The sequence below is a fragment of the Leopardus geoffroyi genome, chromosome E2 (assembly GCF_018350155.1).
Source record: "Leopardus geoffroyi isolate Oge1 chromosome E2, O.geoffroyi_Oge1_pat1.0, whole genome shotgun sequence".
In the NCBI taxonomy this organism is placed as follows: domain Eukaryota; kingdom Metazoa; phylum Chordata; class Mammalia; order Carnivora; family Felidae; genus Leopardus; species Leopardus geoffroyi.
In genome coordinates, this window is record NC_059335.1 from 60,404,574 (window position 1) to 60,413,843 (window position 9,270).

Consider the following 9,270-nt stretch of genomic DNA (forward strand, 5'->3'; position numbering starts at 1 on the left):
TGTCCCACCCGTCCTGCCAGGACACCGCATGGGTTCTCTGCCATGCAGACCTGGAGGGAGGTGGAGGGGAGGTGACAGAGCACGGCTGGGCCCCGGTCTGCCCCCATCGGCCCCTCGGGAGGCGGGCTGGGGAAGGCACCCGAGTGCCTGGGCTTCAGGCTGCACCCCCCCCAATTGAGGAAGGACGAGAGGCTTACGGAAGCCGGTTCCTGGGACTCCCGCACTCTGGACGGAGCAGTCTGGGCCTCCTGGAGCTGGACTGGACCCGGAGCCCGGGGGCCTCTGCCCAGGAGCCCCAGAGAGCTTGCAGGCTGGGAGCCGTCCCGTCCTGAGGACACGCCTTCAGGAACGGCCTCCTCGAGCCTGCACCCCTGCGCCCCGGAGCCTGGGCGGCTGGCTGGGGTCCCGGGACTCTGCCCACTTGCCCCGCGAGCCTCCACCGTCTGCCCCAAGGGCCGGGAGGGGTGACATCAGCATCCCTCTTTGTGTCCCAGCCCACACCCGCACCTGCCTGGGGACGCAAACCTAACTCCTCATCGCCCCCCCTCAGCCCAACTGTGGAGAAGGCAGGAGGCCGGGCCGCACTCCAGCACCTGGAGGTCGATGCTTCCTGACCGGGGGGGGGCCGCCGCAGCAAAGCCGGGATGTGGGGCGTGGGTGCCCTCTGGAGCTGGGCCTCCCTTGCCCAATTCTGGTCGGGCCCTCCCTCGGCACCCACGTGCACTTGGGGGGAATGGACCGTCTGCCCCAGAAAGACCCCGCAGGAGATCGGGCAGGCGTTTCCAGAGGCGTCCCAAATGCAGGAGGGGGTGGCTCCGTTTCCGAGGGGCCTGGGGGACGTGACAGCGGGAAGTGAGCCCATCCTTGGAGCCGCTTGCTTCGGGGCGGGGGTCCCTCCGTCGTGGCTGCTGGGGGCCTTTGGGGCACTCGGCAGGGCTTTGTGCAACCAGGACAAAGGCACCTTCCCCAGGACACAGCGCTGTCGTGAAGGCATCTGACAGCCGCCTGGTGGCAGGGACCCCGGCCCCCACCCCCCGCTGGAAACGGCCGCTGCGATTGTAAGACCTCGTGCTGCCCCACAGGCTGCCTCCCCACCTGCCTGCGCCACAGCCCTGCCCTCCGCAGAAGACACGACAGTGTCCTTTCTTAGGTCCCTGCAGCCGCCGCAGCGAATGACCAGGGTGGGGCCTGACGCTGCGGACTTCATTCTCCCCCAGCCCGTGTCTGCACAGGCTCCGGGAGGGTCCCTCCTGCCCCTTCCAGCTCCCGGGGGACCCAGGCGTCCCTCAGCCTCTTCTCGGTGTGCATCTGGCCAGCTCCCCACCTGGAATAAGGACTCCAGTCTTGGGGTGGAGGACGCACTTAACTCACTATGACCTCTGAATCGCATCTGCAAAGCCCCTGGTTCCAGAAGGCCACCTCCTCGGGCTCTGGGGGCTGGGACTTGGACATACCTTCTGGGGGACACCGTTCAACTCATAACAGGCCCCAAACGTCAACAGGGCTGAGGCTGAGGAGGTTGCCATCCACAAAGAACCTCGCGCGTGCCCCGTCTCTCTCGCGGGGGCTGCCCGTGCAGGGACCGGGAGCCGCCCCCCGTGCCGCCCCACCCGAGTCCGCGCCGCCCCCGCCTGCCGCTGAGACTGTACGGGAGACCCGTGCGTCCCCAATCTGCGGCCCCACGGAGGGGGTGACTGGAGAGGATCGGGGCGCAGGGTCGTCTTCGTGGCCCGGAGCGTCTGGTGCAGAAGGACGTGGGCCAGGGTTCTCTTCCCGGAACGCCCAGCTCTGTGGTGTGCGTGCACCTCCCAGAAAGGGCAGCCGCTTCTCCCTCCGCTCCCAGCCCTGTTCCCACCCCGTGCAATGCCACTTCAGGGGGAGCGTGCCCGGCAGACTGCCAGGTGTGCCTTCCCAAGGCAATGGCGGGGAGAGGCCGGGGGGGGGGGGGGGGGGCGGGTTGTGTGAGTCCTTCCGGAACCAGGGCCAGGCTGACACAGCTCCTCCTGGCCTCGTTCTCTGCATGGGCCTCACCCCCCACCTGGGCCTCTCTGAGCCGCCATCTCCCTGGGCTGGAGCAGGGCTGGGCGGGGGCCCATCCGCCACACCGGGAGGGGACTTACTGCCCAGGACGGGGCCGGTGGGGGCAGGGAAGGCCCAGGTCATGGGTGCAGAGGAGGGAAGGACGGTGTGTTAGTCAGTTCAAGCTGTGTAACAAAGCACCACAGACCAGGAACTTGAACCACAGATGTTTATTCTCTCCCAGTCCTGAAAGCTGGGATCAAGGTGTGGAACCAGACAGGGCTGGTTCCTCCCCAGGCCTGTCTCCTTGGCTTGCCGATGGCCACTCCTCCCCATGACCTCCCGTGGTCGTCCTTCTGTGCGTGCCTGTGTCCCGATGTCGCTTAAAAGGACACTTCCTGTTACGTTGGGTCAGGGACCACCCTGGTGACTCCATTTTAACTTAGTTACCCCTTTAAAGACCTTACCTCCAAATGTGGTCACATTCTGGGGTTCTAGAAATTAGGATTTTGACACATTTTGGGGGGCCAGGGCTCAGTTCATAACAGATGGATCTGAACTTCGAGTGTGGCCAGTGGCACTGAGGCCAGGGTCCCCAGCAGCGTAGTGATGGTCGGATCTTGCCAAAAGGGTCAGCCTGGTTTCCCCGGCCAGGACGCCAGCCATTGCCCGAAAGCAGGAGCCTCCGACACACGGGGTCTGGCAGCTCGTCCTTAAAAACCCAGGGTGTTTACACATTCCTGTAATGAAGGAAAAAAAACCCAACTAGCAAAAAACCAGAGCAATTATTCACTCTTGCTTTCTTAAGCTACAGAAGGAGCTGGTTGGGAAATCATGAGTCAAGTGAAATCCTTTGTGGAATGAACAAAACAAAAGGAACAAAAGCCATTTGACTTGCTCACTGAGCCCCCCCCAGCCCCCCGCGGGGAGACGCTGACTGGGGCTGGGAACATTTACCACCCTCACCGCCCCCAGCTTGCTGCCCTGTCCCGGCGCTGGCTGTCCGCATTCCCCTGTATCCTCTATCCAGATGCTTAAGTCACTGCTTATAATGGCACAAAATGTCAGGAGGTGGCTCTCAGAGTCTGGAAAAACAGTGGAGTGTCCTTGGCCGCCTGCTGACTCATTGGCTCCACACGGAAGCTCCGTCCCAGGGCACCTACCTGAGGCACTTTGTGCTGCACCGTGGACACGGGGGCTGAGCAGGTCTGTTCACAGCCTGCGAACGCTCGTCTGTGAGCCTGTCCTGCTGAGCTGTCCTGCGCCCACACAGACGGAGTCCGGGGCCTGTCTGCAAGTGGCTTCTGACTTTGGGATGCAAGACATATGTAACCCCGTTTCCCTAAGTTCCTCCAGGAAGAGCGAGTGCCCTTCAGTTGTGTTCTCCCTTGGCCCTGGTCTCCTGCTCTGCAGCTGTTTGCTGATGGGCCACCCAAGGACTGCACTTGTCGAGGATAGAGAGACGCATCTCATCCACCCTGTGTTCCAGGAGAGCACAGGGAACTGAGTATCTCATTCAACCCTGTGTTCCCAGTGCCGGTGTAGAGAAGTAGAGAAAAAGAGCTACCTTGTGTATGTTTTTGGTTGGATGGATGGATAGATGAGTGGATGGGTGGGTGAATGGGCAGATGCGTGTATAGACAGGTGGATGGATGGATGGATGGATGGATGGATGGATGGATGGATAGATACGTGAGTGGGTGGGTGGATGGTTTGGTGGGTGAATGGATGTGTAGACGGGTGGGTGGGTGGGTGGATGGATGGATGGATGGATGGATGGTTTGGTAGGTGAATGGGTGTGTGGATGAATGGATGGATGGATGGATGGATGGATAGATAGGTGAGTGGGTGGGTGGATGGTTTGGTGGGTGAATGGATGTGTAGACGGGTGGGTGGGTGGGTGGATGGATGGATGGATGGATGGATGGTTTGGTAGGTGAATGGGTGTGTGGATGAATGGATGGATGGATGGATGGATGGATGGATGGATGGATAGATAGGTGAGTGGGTGGGTGGATGGTTTGGTGGGTGAATGGATGTGTAGACGGGTGGGTGGGTGGGTGGATGGATGGATGGATGGATGGTTTGGTAGGTGAATGGGTGTGTGGATGAATGGATGGATGGATGGATGGATGGATGGATGGATGGAGGGATGAGTGGTGGTTGGGTGGATGAATATAAAGCAGTCACCAACTGTGACACCCAGGCCATGTTAGGTGCCCAGTAGCATGGGTAAGAAAGTCCATGATCTGGGAAAGCAGAGAAACCGGCTGTCCCCAAAAGACCTGGAATTCACTGCCAGTGACAAGAAGATATCCTCACCAACACATCACTGCTGAAGGGAAGACCATGAACCAGTCAAAGGACTTACCAGAAGACTAGACTCTGCCCTCGATTCCCACACATATGGTCTCCATGTGATGTCACTGGCTTCATCGAGAGTCTCATTTCATGAAGGAGCAAAGGGAGAAGGGTGTGTTCTGATGAGGTTGTCCCTCTGGGGTGAGCACCGGCTCACTGCAGCCTCAGCAGCTTGGGACAGACACAAGCACGGACTCCGGGATGTGAGGAGGCTGAGTAAGTAAGTACTGGCCAGACCGTGATGGTCTCTGGCTGTGGAGGCAGGACCGTTTCTCATGGCCCAGAAGAGTAGGGGAGAGGATGTGTCAGCGCCCGGCCTTTCCCACCCTGGATTGTGTCCTCCCACGGCCCCTGCTACCGTCCCCTCTGTGGGTCTGGAGATGTGTCCCGAGGCCAGGAGGTCAGCTGCCCGGGAGGAATCAAAGGCCTCCAAGGGTTCCCAGATGAGTCACTGCATGACAGTCACCTTCCTCCTCTTCCACCAGCCCAAATAAGTCATCTCCAGAGAGGGGAATTCTGGACCCCAAGTGCTCCCCCCTCCATGAGTCAAGCCTCCTGGCCTATTTTTAGGCCACTTCTCCAGATTGTCATGGCAGACAAGGCCTGTTTACACTGGATCGGAGCTGCTCTGGGAATCATCCATCCAAGCATGGACTTCAAAACAAAGAGCAGTGAGGACGGACAGAAGCCATGTGCCCTGGTGACAATGGCAGCCCGGCATGACCACAGAGGCCGGGGCTGGAGCAGCCTTATGTCACTGGACACCTTCCAACAGCCAGAATGGTTGTTTTGGCTCGCCCGACGAAAGCGGTTAGAAGTGCCTGTCTGGGCACCGCGCACACATCACTGGACACGGAAGGGTCAGCTGGTGCTCCCACAGCCGTCGGCCCTGGCCCCGTGTTCCACGAGGGCCCCATCCAATCCTTCTCTGCCTCCCGCAGCGGACGGAGAGCAACCTGACGGTATGAACTGCGCCTTGTTCACATTCAAAACCCTGGCTCTGACCCCGGGAAAGGCTCAGTACAGCCCGGATTCTCTCACCCTTTCACCCATGCGTATCTCCCTCCATTCCACGTTTGTTGTGCTCCTGCCGTGCTGGGTGTGGGCTCCTTCCTCGCCACTTACCTTGGGAGACAAGCAGGCACGGGAGTGACGGGTGTCATGGAAAAGGAGCACGGGGGCCGTCCTGGCCGGATCCAGGAGGAGAGCCCTGGTGAAGCAGGCAGTTCATCCAAGGCTGCCAGAGGGCTCGTCAAAACACAGATGGTTGGGCCTCAGCCCCTAAGTGTATGAGTCACGTTTCTAATGAGTTTCCAGTTGTGCTGATGCTGTGGGTCCAGAGCCTCACTTTGAGAACCACCGTTGCAGGGAGAGAGAGCAGCACGTTCGAGGCTGGAGGTGACAATGTGAGTGAGTCAGTGAGTCAGTGAGTCAGTGAATGAGTGGCTGAATGAATGAGTGAGTGAGTGAATGTGCTTGGAGTTGCTTGTCTCACGATGTAGCTTCCTGTCTCATGTCCAAGGGACAAGGTCGTGCGTACAGGCCTGAGGCTGGCGACCTTTAGCCGACTCTCACCCCTGCTTATTCATCAAACGTCATCCCTGCCCGTGTGTGTTGACCTGCAGGACCGGCTTCAAGCAACATTGTCACCAAGAACAGGAGGGCTGTGTTGCTTCCCAGAGAAATCATCAGCCTCTTGACCTAAGAGAGGAACTGTTGAAGGCGGAGAGGCGCTGGGGAAACCTGTGGTTGGGGACCCCTGTCCTGGCCCAGGCAAGTCAATTCAAGGTAATGCACGTGCCCTGGGAGCAGCTTGTCCACCGAAGTCCAAATTCATGAACTGTTACACGACTTCACCAGGCGTGTTCCACAAGCTTCTAATCAAACCCCTCCACAAGATTGGGGATTAAGCTGCATTTCCAATGGTAAAATCTGTACTGGCCTAGAATAAATACTCATTTGGAAAGCCCAAGGCAGGAGAGTGTACCAGAACTTTTTTTTTTAAATGTCTGTGTTAGGGGCACTACCCACTTGTGTCCCCAGAATAACAGCTGCCATGTGGATAGTTGGCCGTCATCAGTGTCAGACCCCGGGCGCTCATGGGCCATTGGGATGCACAGAAGAGAAATATAATTGTCCACATCTTAGGGCAGAGAAAGAACTTTCAGCGTGAGTGAATTTCACTGAGATGTGGAGAGGCATTGAGGAGGCACTGTGGAAATTACCAAGAAAAAAGTTGCATGGATGAATCGAGGCAGATAGGGGCAAATGTGAGAAAGTGGGTTGAGGGCGTCTGCGTCTGATGGCAGCTTTGAGCAGACATTCTTGAATCTTCCGGCACCCCGGGGCTGGCCCCGTTTCTCTCTCAGGGTCATAATCATCTTAAAATTCTCTCCAGTTAGTTTTATTTACATAGAATTTATAAAACTGAATGTATGCTAGAATATGAGGGCGGGCTCCTTGTGACATGGCATGACAGGGAGGGTGTTGTAGGAGCACGTGGGTGCTCTCGGCGTAGCAGAACCTGGGAGCTAGCAACCTCACTGGTCTCAGCTCCTGTGTGTGACGCACAAGGAAACAGGTGCCCAGAGGCACAGCTACCTGTGTAAGCAAGACAGCTGGGCTGGGGCCATGCCCTTCTCTCCACGTTACTGTGCCTTGAGGTGGTTTCCTTCTCCTCCCCACCCCCATGATCTTGCCAAGGGCCCATCCACACCCAGCCCTATTTCTCTCTCTCTCTCTCTCTCTCTCTCTCTCTCTCTCTCTCTGTTAGGTCTTCAGTACCTTGCAAATTAAGGTTTGTGTGCAGAATGAGGTAAAGGTTCACTTTCTTTCACCTGGATGTCCAGTTGTGCCTGCACCATGTGTTGAAAAGACTTTGCTTTTTTCCATCCAGTTGCCATGACACCTTTTTAAAAAATTAATTACATGTGTGTGTTTTATTTCTGGATTCTTTATTGTGGTTTTGTTGAACTGCTCACCTGTCCATGCTCCAGTATGATAATTTGTCGGTCCCTATAGATTTATAGTGAGACTTAAAGTCAGATAGTGTAGCTCCTCCGAGTTGTTCTTTGTAAAGATCCTTTGGTAATTCTAGATCCTTTGTGTTTCCATATAACAGTTAGGAGCAGCTTATCAATTCTACCAAAAAAAAAAAAAAAAAAAAAAAGGATTTTGATCAGGCTGCTTTGAATCTATAGATAAATTTGGAGCAAGATTGACGTCATGATGGCATTGAGTGTTTGGATCCATGAACATGGTATATCTCTCCATTTATTCAGGTTTTCTTTAATCCCCTTCAGTAGTATTTTGTAGTTTCCATGTGGAATTCTTCATCAGCTCCTTGAGACGCAGACACAGAAGATACAGGTCCTGTTCTCAGGTTGTTAGGCACTGGTAGCAGAGATAAGCCCGACACTGGGACATCAGCCCCAAGCAATCTAAGACAAGTTGTCATTCACAGCCGGGTTGTGGGTTGCTCTTGCCGACGTGTAGATGCAGGCTGTACACGTTGCCCTATTCGGTCTTCAAATACTTGTCAGGCACCACCTATGTGTCCGAACGCGGAGAATATGGTGCTAACCAGGTGCAGTCCTATAACGCAATAGTGATCACTATTAAATACTGTCTGACGCTCCTTATGGACCCGGCATTGTCTACACACCTCCCTTGTGTTCTCTCAGTTCATCTCCACAATGCCGTAAAGAAGTGCTGTTTTTTTTTATAGCAGATAATGTGTTGGGCAGTTAAGTAACTTGGACAAAGTCCCCCAGCTGATCGGGAAAGGGACCCCAGGCCTCGCTCTTGCCCACAGGGCCAAGCCGGGCATGCTTCATGGAAACTGAATGTTGTGCAAGATGCCAGGGAAGGCTCTGGAGTCCGTTCCCATTTTGAACACCCACCCTTCCTTGAGTCCAGAATAACAGACTGGGTGGCCCAGAAGCTTCCATCTCACATTCTTCATTCTCTGATCACATTGACAAATGCCACAAGGGCTCTGGTGCTCTCTGTGAGCATAAGGAAACTCATAAGATTACTAGATGTGCGGTTGACCCAACCAGCGGTTATTTCCAGAGAACCTCGTACAGACCAATGGAAAAAGGCGTTGACAATTGTGGGGGGACAAACAATAGACACAGAGTGTGTGCGTGCATGTGCGGGCGTGTGCACGCGAGTGTGTGCGCGCATGTGCGTGCGTGCGTGCGTGCGTGCGCACGTGTTAAAGAACAGCCACTGTTTACCTTTGGGGGCACCCCATCTGAATCATGGGGTCACAGAGGAAGGAGTTCAAGGCCATGCGGATGATGTTTAGTTATTTTGTTCAAGGAAGGTTTCCTGGCCGGAAAGGGATGGCTCCCACGTGATGGCGTAGTTCAGCAGGGCAGAACGCCTCCCCTCGCTGCCCGGGGTCTCCATCCTTCATCACTGATTGGCTTTCGCGGTCACGGCCAGGACCCTGGAGCCGTGGGCTGGAGGAGGTCCAGCCCAGCAGGGGTCCGAGTTCATTCGAGGTTCTGGGCTTGAAATTTCAGTCTTGTGGGAGGGCAGATTTCCTTAGGGCTAGAGCTAGCTTTAGGGATGCTGAGCAGTGTGCCGTTTGGCATGAGCCCTCTGCTTCTTTTAGAAACTTGGAAATGGAAGGGTTTGGGTCAACAGTGATGATAACCGGCACCGTGGGAAACGGTTGCCACTGGCCAGCTTGCAGCAGAGAACGGAAGAGGTGCCCCAGCCTCACGGAGCTCGGATCCCAGCCGAGGGGGATGTGCACGCAAACCACATTCCTCTCTAGTCCTGGACACAGGGGTTATTCTCACAGCCTTTCACACCCAGGGGCCGAGCCTCAGATGCGTCAGAACGCGCCCGAATTACACAGCAGGGCCCTGCGGAGCT

At 56.3% G+C, this 9,270-nt stretch overlaps 1 long non-coding RNA gene across 1 annotated transcript; it reads right to left on the reverse strand.

Moving 5' to 3' along the window:
- Positions 1-2,237: 2,237 nt before the first annotated feature.
- LOC123577758 lies at positions 2,238-6,346 on the reverse strand. Its single transcript, XR_006702072.1, has 3 exons — positions 4,391-6,346; positions 2,487-2,759; positions 2,238-2,401 (listed from the first exon to the last, which is right to left on the reverse strand). It is a non-coding gene; the product is annotated as an uncharacterized LOC123577758 (long non-coding RNA).
- Between the last annotated feature and the right edge of the window lie 2,924 nt (positions 6,347-9,270).